General features: G+C 43.4%; 1 long non-coding RNA gene across 1 annotated transcript; it reads left to right on the forward strand.

The window, feature by feature from the left end:
• Positions 1 to 265: 265 nt before the first annotated feature.
• Positions 266 to 1,474, forward strand: LOC138104581 (uncharacterized). The gene is made up of 3 exons (XR_011148125.1): positions 266 to 344; positions 430 to 709; positions 1,314 to 1,474. It is a non-coding gene; the product is annotated as an uncharacterized lncRNA (long non-coding RNA).
• Positions 1,475 to 10,407: the final 8,933 nt, after the last annotated feature.

A 10,407-nucleotide genomic window follows, 5' to 3' on the forward strand; every position in this document is an offset into this window, starting at 1 on the left:
TCTGGAAAGGCTTTTTAATTTATTACTTCGGACGGGCCTAAAATAAAGCCCACGTATCTAAGTACATATGATAAAGATGAGTTGGTTCCAGTCTAAGTCATAATCAGGACAACCCAAATTAAATGTCCTCTGTTGTAGAAAAAAAGCCACACAAACGTGTATTCCTTTGTTTTGTTGAATCATTCTGTTTCCTCAGCCAATCCAGCCCCTTATTTACCCAACTGCGTTCTCAGAGCCTGATTTAAACAGCACTGGGGAGTCAGATTACAGCTTGTTTTGGCTCGGCAGGATTCACCGTCAGGGCAAGGTGGGGCACGGACTGTTGCCTGAGTTATGGATGCAAGGTATGGTGCAGCACTGCTGATCCCATTGGTACCAGCTTCTAAATAGCAATCACAATAAATAAGTGATACACACAACATTTTGCAGACGCTCACGATATTCTGAAGTGCTGTGTTGCTGCAGCTTGAGTTGGAAAGGCTGCACCACCCAGACCATCCTGGGTCCTGATGGGCTCTGAGCAGCCCAGGGTGGGAAGAGACCTCCTGCTGTTAGTGCTGGCAAGCCTGAAAACCATCCTGCCGCATCTCTTGGGTGTGAAGACAGGCTTTGCCAAAGGGATTCCCATCTCCACAAGAACCACTCTGCCTTCCTCGTGTACTTTAAGATGTTCCTTTAAGTTTCTAGAACAATTTTCTTCCACCTGAAGGTAAGTATTAGTTAATTCTAAGCGACTGGGTTTTGTTCCAATGACTAAACTCCAACTCTCTATAATGAGACATGCCAGCAATTGATATAAATTATCAGGGTGAAGCAGAGGAGACAGGGCACATTTAGGAGAGTGCAGGTGGAAATGCAGATGAATGAGATGGCTGAAGTAACCGGGAGAGCCAGTTTGCTAGGGAGACTGATAGGATGCAAGAAAATACAAATTAACCTATGGAGGGACTTGGCTGTGTGCTCCTGAGGGGTTTTCTGTACCTGCAGCCAGGCACGTGCGTGGGAGGTGAGTCCAGAGCCCCAACCTGGCATCAGCCCCCGCAGGGTCCTGCAACACCTTCATATGCAAGCAGGGCATGAGGGCCAGGGGCAGGGAGGATGGCCTGACTGCCTTCCTTGTGCCCCCAGCCGAGGTCTCACCGTGGCACAGAGGGCTGCCTGTGTGCTCTTGGGGAAGGGTGACCCTTCTGCAAGCCTCCTTTGGAGGGCTCAGCCATCAGCCTCACTGAAGAAGAGGAGCAGGGAGATGTACCCACCCCCCTGCTCCCAGCCTTTCTCCTCTTCCCAGCCTTTCTCCTCCTGTCAACCCACAGGACAGCAGAAACAGCTGAGCACTAGTTCTGGGCTGGAAAGAGATGATTCTGGGCTTGATTTAATCATGTGAGCTTAAAAATTTCTTCAAGACAGCAGAAATGTCTTCTCTTGCTAACTGCTTACACATTGGAAAATGAAACTTTGTTGTGTATACACGAGGCCATTGAAGGGCAAGATTTTTCTGAACTGGTGTAACCCAATTGCAGAACATTGTGCTCAGCCTTGACTGCCTTGTGCACCACAGAGCATTTTGTTAATATTTAAACTCAGTCTTCTGAGTCATCCCAGAAGCCATGGTAAGGGTTTGGAATTTAGGCAGGTTGTGTAAGCAAGACCCTGGTGGGTCCAAGCTGCAGAATGGCAGCACTCACACGCACTCCTGCCTGCCAGCAGCTTGGAAGGTCCACAGGGTGAAGTCACAGCGGGTGAACCAGGCTTGTCCCAGAGAGCTGCAGTCAGCATAGCAGTCTGGTAAAGCTGGCACATGAGAACTGACCTTCACAGCCTCCCCAGGAGAGCCTTGCCCGGAAGGAGCACTGGGGTGCAAACAGGAGCCCAGCACTTGTTGTACCATGGCTGCAACCTCCTTGTCTTTGTCCCCACCATTAGGGAGCAGTGGAAGTAGCATGGGGGTCCAGAGACTCAGCTGGGGATGCAGAGGGGAGCAACTTTGATGGAGGGCTAAGAATGGAGTGCTAAGATTACACATGGTTGTCAAAGGATCTGTGACATCCTATGACCTCATGTACTTTGTACTCAAAAAAACCCCAAACAACTTGTATAGTTCTAATATTCTGAAGGCAGGTTGGAGAGGATGAGTGCATGATGTCTGTGGCAGAGGAATGAGGTGCCAGCAAAATGTATAGAAAGCATAAATTACATGTGCGGAGTAGGGGCTGTCTCCTTAAGACACCAACAAAATCATGCCTAAATTTTCAGCAGGAGAGATTCAGAGATGACTACCCCAGGCACCTTGCTCTCATTGATGCAGCTACAAAGCCCTGTTTTTCTTAAGAATCAATATGTAAAGCTCTCTCCTCAGTTCCTGGACACACATGTACCTATGTCTGCCTATGCCAGAGTATTTATGTATATGTGTATGCAAATGAACACTAAAAATAATTCCAATTCAACCATTAAAGTTAACAGCAATGCAAACACAGTGATTAGACTGGCCTGGTCATACAGGAAAATGAGTTGGGGCTCTTGGGAGCACTATAAACCATTCTTTTTACATAAATTGACATTTTATGATATTGAGATATAGTATTTTTCCCTGACAGTCTAAGAATATAGGACAAGAAATGCCATTAAAGTCTTTTATTCCTGGTTAGCATTTGAAAACTGACCTAAAATACAATTTTTACTCAAGCATTATTTATTAATGTACACCTGTGCTTAGTAACCCTTATATTCTGTCTGAAGACAGTGTTTGTAAATATACTTCTTATTTAGTCACTCCAATTTTAGAAGATAATACTTCAATTAGAGGAACAGTACCTTGATTAGAAGAATAATTAATGCTTGCTTAAGTGCTATTTTTATTACTACTGCCTCATTCTACAGTTAAACATTACTGGAGGTATCTCACTATTAATGTGTTAATGATATAAGGACACTTGTCACTTTTTAGGACCTTCCACTCAAGATTCTTGAATTGCTTTATGACTGTTAATGCAACCCCATAAGAACTTTCCTTAGACAAACATCTGATATTTGCTTTACATAAAATAAACTGACGCATGTAAAATTTACTCAGTGCCATATCCCAGGATGTTGTATTGATAGCTATTTTTGAAACTTCCTTTGCAAGGATATCTTGTCCTGTGCTAGCCCAATGCAGCTCTTGTTAGAGGCAGACACCAGCTCATGGCAGTTGACATTCTTCATTGTTCTGGAATTAAAATGACCTTGACTGGGAGAAGCCTTCTGAAAGCCCAACCAAACTTTGAATTATTTCAAGGGGAAAAATAGTGTCCTTATATTCTCTCTTACTTCTGCTTTGAGTCTGTGGCAGATTCTTCAGACTATTTTGGGTCTTAAAATCCCTTGATTGAAAAGCCTTGCCCCAGAAACCTGCTCCTGCCTTCAGGCATGGAAGCAAGCTGTGAAAAGAAGAATGGGGATGTTGCTGGCTCTTGCTGGCTTAAGAACTATTGTTCTGGTGTCACAGTCATAGTGGGGCTGGATTACTGACATGATTTTCCATCTTCCTCACTACCAACGAGCTCAAAATCACCACCGTGGCACTCAGGAGTCTGCACTGATTTGCTGTGTGACTGATTAGCTGGCACAGGGCAGGCAGCCATGTCCTTGCGTGGGTTGTGCCTCACCTGGGTGACCTGGGTGTTCAGGTCCTATTGTTTGTGTGCTGCCGTTCACAAGGATGTCTTGTCACGTGTCTTCCTTAATTGTTTCCCAACAATGTCTCCTTAATCCATTTTAGTTATTGACTAGGCCACCAGCAAGAATACCAGAACTTCAAGAACTGTGGTTGACGTTGTTTGGGAGGCCTGTGAAGGGCATTGCAGGTATTGGTTATTAGCTTGTTAGACATTAAAATGACTGTGCTCCACAAATATGTTAAGAATGCAGCCAAACAAAAGCCTCATGTATCTCTGTGCAAAGGACACCCTGAGGAGCAGTTCCTGGTCTACTGGGCTCTCAATATTAAAAAAAAAAAAAAAAAGTAAATTAAACTAGAGAGAACAAAATTCAAAACCAAAAAGAGAATCCGTTTTCTCTGAGTGCCCAACTCAGGGTGATGTTCCTGCCCTACAATGTCATTGAGGCCAGTAGTCCAACAGGAATTTAGCAAGCAAGTATTGACTGCCCCACTTCACAGCTGCACTGCTCCATGCTGTGCTGCAGGTCTTTGCAATAAAACCCCATGCATAAAATCTGCTTCAGGATGAATTCTGGGATGGTTTCAAACAAAATGGTTCAGGTATTTCTAAGAATATGACAAAGGAAAAATGCCTTCCTTTTCTGCCAGCTTTTATGTGTGAAATGTCCACTATCCAACTTACCCCACTTGCTCCATGCTGTGAGCCTCAAGGCTGCAGACCTGCTGAGGAGAAACCAAAAAGAAGTCAGGTATTTGATCTCCTGATTTCATATCATCACTTTGTAAAAGCACCCAGAAACAAACGCTAGTTAAAGTAAACTGTTAAGATTGCAAAATAAAGCATCCCAAATTAGGACATGACCGAATTTGGGTGCTTTATGTGAATATGTATTGGATATAGACAGTAACTGCAGATCTCACGGCTGTGCCCCATGGGAGCCTTGCCTCTTCCAGATCAAAAGAAGAGAGATGGATTGGGTTGCTCATGGAATAAAGCTGATGTAGATGCCCATAGCTGAACTGGTCACAGTCTGCTGTCTTTATGAAAAAGTTCCAGGCTGTGAAGAGCCCATCTTCCCATGGTGCTCTCTACTGGAGGTGCCTTGTGAGTATCTGTCACTCCAACTGTCTGCAAAGCCACTCCACAGAAGTCTCACAGATGCAGGTGTTGCCTTTGCAGACATTCAAAGTCCAGTGATTTGACTCCTATCCTTGGTGTCTAATGGTAGGTGCCACTACAGAGAAGTTTGAAAAAGTTAGAGGCCTTCAGGACCAGCAGAAGAATTTCCAACTTGTGTCTATTTTGGGTTGTGACAGAGCACTGTGAATTCTGACACAGTTTTTGCTGAGCTGAAAATAGACTCCTAGATCAGCTCAGTCGGGGAAGCTGGGGTGGTCTAAGGGGCCGTGGGTGCCCACAGGGGGGCCCTGCTGCCCCCTCCAGCACCCTGACATCTCTGCTGCGCATTGCATGTCTGTTCTGTGCCTTGCAGCAGAGGTGCTAATGTGTAGCTTGATGAGCAACAGCTGGAAAAGGAACAATAAGAAGAGGGGAAAGAGTAGAAATTTGGCAACTACCAGTGAAGACAGACACTGTGAGTCTGCTCTGCAATTTTCCAAGTAAACTTCTAGCTTTCCCTGTAGCGTAGTCACATCACAGTTTTACAGCATAAATCAGGTTGGAGGAGCAATAGCAAAGCAAAAGTTTGAAATGGATCTCTGCTACAAGGCTGCCCCCAAAAGCACTGTACGTGGGGTTTGTGGTGGCAACACGGCATGCAGCCCATAACCCCAAACCATCCCCTGCCTTGGTGCCTTTCAGTTTTCAAGCTCTCCCAGCTTCCACTGGAGGAGAGAAGTAATTTTAGAGTCAAGTAGAGTAACTATGTTTCAACCACAGGCTTGGGCAATCTGGCATTGGGCTGCAGGGTAGTTACTCTAAATTTAGTTCTAAATGCAAAGAGGCCGGTCGCCTCAGAGGCTGCTGCAGCAAGAGAAATCGTTGTAGTAATACCCCAGTGAGCCATGAAAACATCCCTCTAGAACAAACAGGTAGAAAAGGTACATTGACTTTAACCCATCCCATGCTGAATTAATGTCTGAATATTGCCATGTTTATAAGGGCATTTGAGGGAGAAAAAATCTCAGAAATAGATTCCTTAATCCTGCAGAAGCAGTAGATCTTGAGCCCTCACAGGGTCTGACAGTGTACTTTAGGCTACCGCTTGGTGACATTGGGATATTGAAGCATCTGGTATCCCAGCAGGACAGTGAGGACAAATCTGCCCAGCAGTTGGCACAGGAGCATTACCTTTCTGGGTACTGCTTCTTTGGTTTTACTTGAAATCAGCCTCAAAAATCCTTGAAGATCCACAGACATCCTCTTCCAAAGAAGCCAAGCCTTGCTGAGTTTATCCAGGCATTCCTATCACCCTGAAACTATGTTTAGGAGTATGACAGCACTTCATGTTTACTCATACCTGACCTGGATGAAACTGGTTAATTTAGATGCTGATAACAGAAAACACTCCAGTTTGACTTGCACCTGGTTGCATATAAACTGTTCCACATTCTCTTTTCTCTAGTTGCTGGGTTCTTGTATCTATTTTTTCATTATTATTGTTATTTTTATTTTTGTAATTTTTTCATTTTACTGTCTCCCTGGCTCACTTCTGACTGTGCTTTAGCCTTCCTGCAGTGCTGAAAAGTTGTCTGCAAGCCCATGAACCTGGATACAAGGAGACTTCCCTACTGGAGAAGTCACAGGGATAGCACAGAAGGTCTGTTCAGGCTCCTGAGGAACTGGATCCAGGACTATTGGTAGTAGAAGCATATTTGAACAGGTGTCCAGGTCAGGATTGGGAAAAGTGACTAAATTCAAGCACATGAAGTGCTTTCTAGAACACAGTCTAGAGTGAAAGACCCAATGCACAACCTGTTGGGCTGAAGTAGGGTGAATCAAGAGGTCAGGAGCGCAGCCTGGCTGTAGGCAGGCGCATGCAGTACCCCAGACTGCATTCCCAGGGCTTTCCCTTGCTGTAGGGCTGGGACCTACCTTCTTCTCACTCCTGCCATCCCAGCACTGGCTGCTGTCTTGCACTGAAAGTTGGAGACCCTAAACAGAGGGAAAAACACCCCAACTTTCCAGACAGCTCCTAGCTCATCTCCGTGATAATGTGTTAATGGCAATTAATGAGAACCTGTGTTAAGATATAGAACAGAAGAAAAGGTGAAGTTCACATCTTTGGGTTCAATCATTATTCAGGCTGGCTGTGGAGGAATATTAATTAACATTAAGTATCTAGTAAACCTCTAAAGATAGTCCTGTGTCTAGTTTAGAATAATTATATTATTATTGTTGTACTGTCCTTTTGTGGCATCAGTATGAGAAATCTATCAGAACCATAATCTCTGCCATGTTTGCACTTTTTAAGTGTAGGTTGTGAGCCAGTACATGATTTTGAGTCTCTCTCTACAGTGCTCTTTCAGTGCCATTTCTAACTTTTGGACATGGATTTATTTTATTTGAGCACCTGCAGCCTCCTCTTGCATTCTCATTGGGAGCATCTACATCAGTGTGTTGATTCAGAAAGCAAGTCCACTTTTGCAGAAAATCACTTGATCATTTCCCATTTTTCTGCTTTGGGTTGCATGAACAGCTTCAAACTGCATGAACCAGATTCCCAGGGATGGGAATGAATGGGAAGATGTGCTCCAGGTGTCCATAGAGAAGCAGCTGCAAAGGGGAGTTCAACAGTTAGGTACAGTTCATCCAAAATAAAGGACACAGAAATGTGGATTTCAGGTTCTCAGTACCAACTGCTTTGCTATACAAATCCACTCCTGTTGGCAGTATGTTGTAGTTTAAACCCAGCCAGCAGCTAAGCCCCACTCAGCCACTTGATCACTCTTCCATCTAGTGGGATGCTGGAAGCATAGAAGTGTGAAAGTTTCTGAGTTGAGATAGATTAATAGGTGATGCAAAAGCTGCACACGTAAGCAAAGGAAAACAAGGAATTAATTCACCATTTCCTGTGGGTAGGCAGGTGTTCAGCTATTCCCAGAAAAGCAGGACTCCATCACATGTAACACTTACTGGGGGTGACAAATGGCATCACTCCAAATGTCCCATTTTTCTCCTTCTTCTCCCAGCTTTTATTGCTGAACACAACCCCATATGGTATGGAGGATTCCTTTGGTCAGTTGGGGTCAGCTGTCCCAGCCATGTCCTTCCCAGCTTCTTGTGTATTCCCAGCCTCCTTGCTGGTGGGGTGTTCTGAGAAACAGAAAGGGCCTTGACACTGTGAAAGCACAGCTCAGCAATAAAGAAAACATCCTTGTGTTATCAGCACTGTTTCAAGCACAAATCCAAAACATAGCCCCATATGCTTGCATGTACTATGTACTATGAAGAAACTCTTTTCCAGCCAAAACCACTACAATGTACTACATGTTAAAGTAGAGGTACCTCTTGCCTCTGTGCTTGTTCACTTTGTGTAGCAAGTCAGGCTGGTTTGATTTGGTTCAACCCTCATTTTTCTCCTGTATCTTTCTTTTTCTGTCCTTCATTTTCTTATACTTTTGCACAAGTAGTTTCAGGCAACATTGGCTTGATGTTGTTTTACTACCTGAAACTTACATTTCTTCATTGCTGAAACACGAACCCTTAGGGTAGAGAATGGTCATAAATCATGCTAGATTGTCTGAATATTATTTAACCTCTTCTTTCTCTATCCTATACATCCTTACAAAAGTGTGTATGTAAAGTTTCTGCTTATAAACTGCAGGTAAAGGCTTCTAGGTTGGCAGGACTTGATGAAATACATCCTGGACTCAGAGAAGCAACCTCTGACTCTTTTCAGAGACCTGGACTCAGTCTTGCTGAGTGTGAAAGGATTTACTTTATTTTTAACTGAAAGAGAAAGAGAACCAAGGGAATACAAGACTAATTTAACACTTCTATGTAAATTTTAGCACCTTTAAGACAATAAAGAGATAAGCAAGGTTGAACATACATTTTATAAGAACAAATTGTACCCAACTGATAAAATGTTCTCTTTGACAGAGTAACCAGCCTAGGGTAGATCCAAAATAGATGTGAAATTTTCTAATGTTGATGATACTGGGGTGGGGGAATAGTGACATTTTAGCACCTTTAAGACAGTAAAAAGATAAGGCTGAAGAGACATTTTATAAGAACAAATTGTACCCAGCTGATAAAATGTTCTCTCTGACAGAGTAACTAGCCCAGGGTAGAGCCAAAGTAGATAGGATGATGATACTAGAGTGGAGGAATAGGTAGACAGCAGCATTCTAAAATCTCCTTGGGACTCCTGAAGAGCAGGTTAGATGGTCTTGTGGATGGCTGGACAGGTGCCCAGAAAAAGGGCACAGCGTCTGTGCTCCAACTTGTGCCTGTTCCCTTTATCCCTGTATGTTCTTGCTTTGGGGAGCCAATATTGGATGCAGACCTTCAGGCACAGACCTGCTGGCTTCATGCAGCTGTTGGTCTGCATTGCTGCCAGGGCACACTGCTGGCTCATGATTAGCTTGGTGTTCACCAGTCCCATTTCTCCAGAGCAAGGTCACTTGCTTGCCAGCTGGAACTCAACCTCCACTGTGGCATGGGGTTGGTGCCTTCCAGGAGAACAGCTTTGTTCTAACGTCTTATATTAACAGATTAGCACACAGTATCACAAGCAAACAGTAATGTTAATGTAACTAACCTTTATCAATTACATTTCTTAAAGGGCAAACTGCAGATTAGCATGGGGCATGCACTTTGATTTTCATGGTGTCAGTTGATTTGCTGTGCTAGATCAGGATCCCATCCAGATGCTGTACAGTGCTTACAGCCTTAACACTGCAGTGAACTAGGACGCAGGAATTACACTGTGTTTATCACCCTGTTATCACTGAGAAACTTCCAAGCTGTACAATATCATTATGCTTCAGGGAGAACTTTGACTTTCATAAAGCCAAGATGACCTAACAATGGGAATTTATTACTTCAAAGATTTTCTATAGGAGCAAAGAAATTGTCACTGGTTTCTGGTGCAAAATTTCCTGTTAGCCACAACTTCCTCCTGCTTGCTCAGGGGGTTTAAAGGTCAGGTCCTGAATTAGGAGAGCAGAGCACGAGAAAACCTATCCCCAGAGGTGAAGTGTACCACTTCTTTGATGTAATACATATCTCTTGAGGGGAGTCTGTGAGTGAATTGTGCATCTGACAGAGCGTTTGGAATTGAAGAAAATGAAATACTGCACAGTTGCTGCATTTTTAATGGCCTTGTTTGAGGACAAGTTGAGATTTTAGTTAACATGAAAACAGGTGTGGAAACTTTCCACCTCAGTTTACATTTACATGTTTTCCAACAATAGAACAAATTGATTTTACATGTGTCTAAGAAATAGAAAATATTTGTAGGTTTTGGTTTGATTTTTATTGCAAAGCTGAAAATGTAACTGGAAGCTTAAAACAAATGAAAGTGGGGGGTTTTTTTGCTTTACATGTAAAAATAAAGCAGCACTTTATGATCAGCTCTGCTATGAATGCTTATAAAGAACTTTAAATTGGCATGATATATTGAGCACAGAAAAATGGAAACAACAGTCATATATCATTCTAATTCTCATTGCAAAGACCTTGAATTATAGGCACTGAGCAATTTTATTCTGCAGTGAATCATTTTTTGCGTAACCTGCTAGAAAGAACACTGACTTCTTCCCATGAACAAACAAGGCTT

The sequence above is a fragment of the Aphelocoma coerulescens genome, chromosome 1A, assembly GCF_041296385.1.
Source record: "Aphelocoma coerulescens isolate FSJ_1873_10779 chromosome 1A, UR_Acoe_1.0, whole genome shotgun sequence".
Taxonomy (NCBI): domain Eukaryota; kingdom Metazoa; phylum Chordata; class Aves; order Passeriformes; family Corvidae; genus Aphelocoma; species Aphelocoma coerulescens.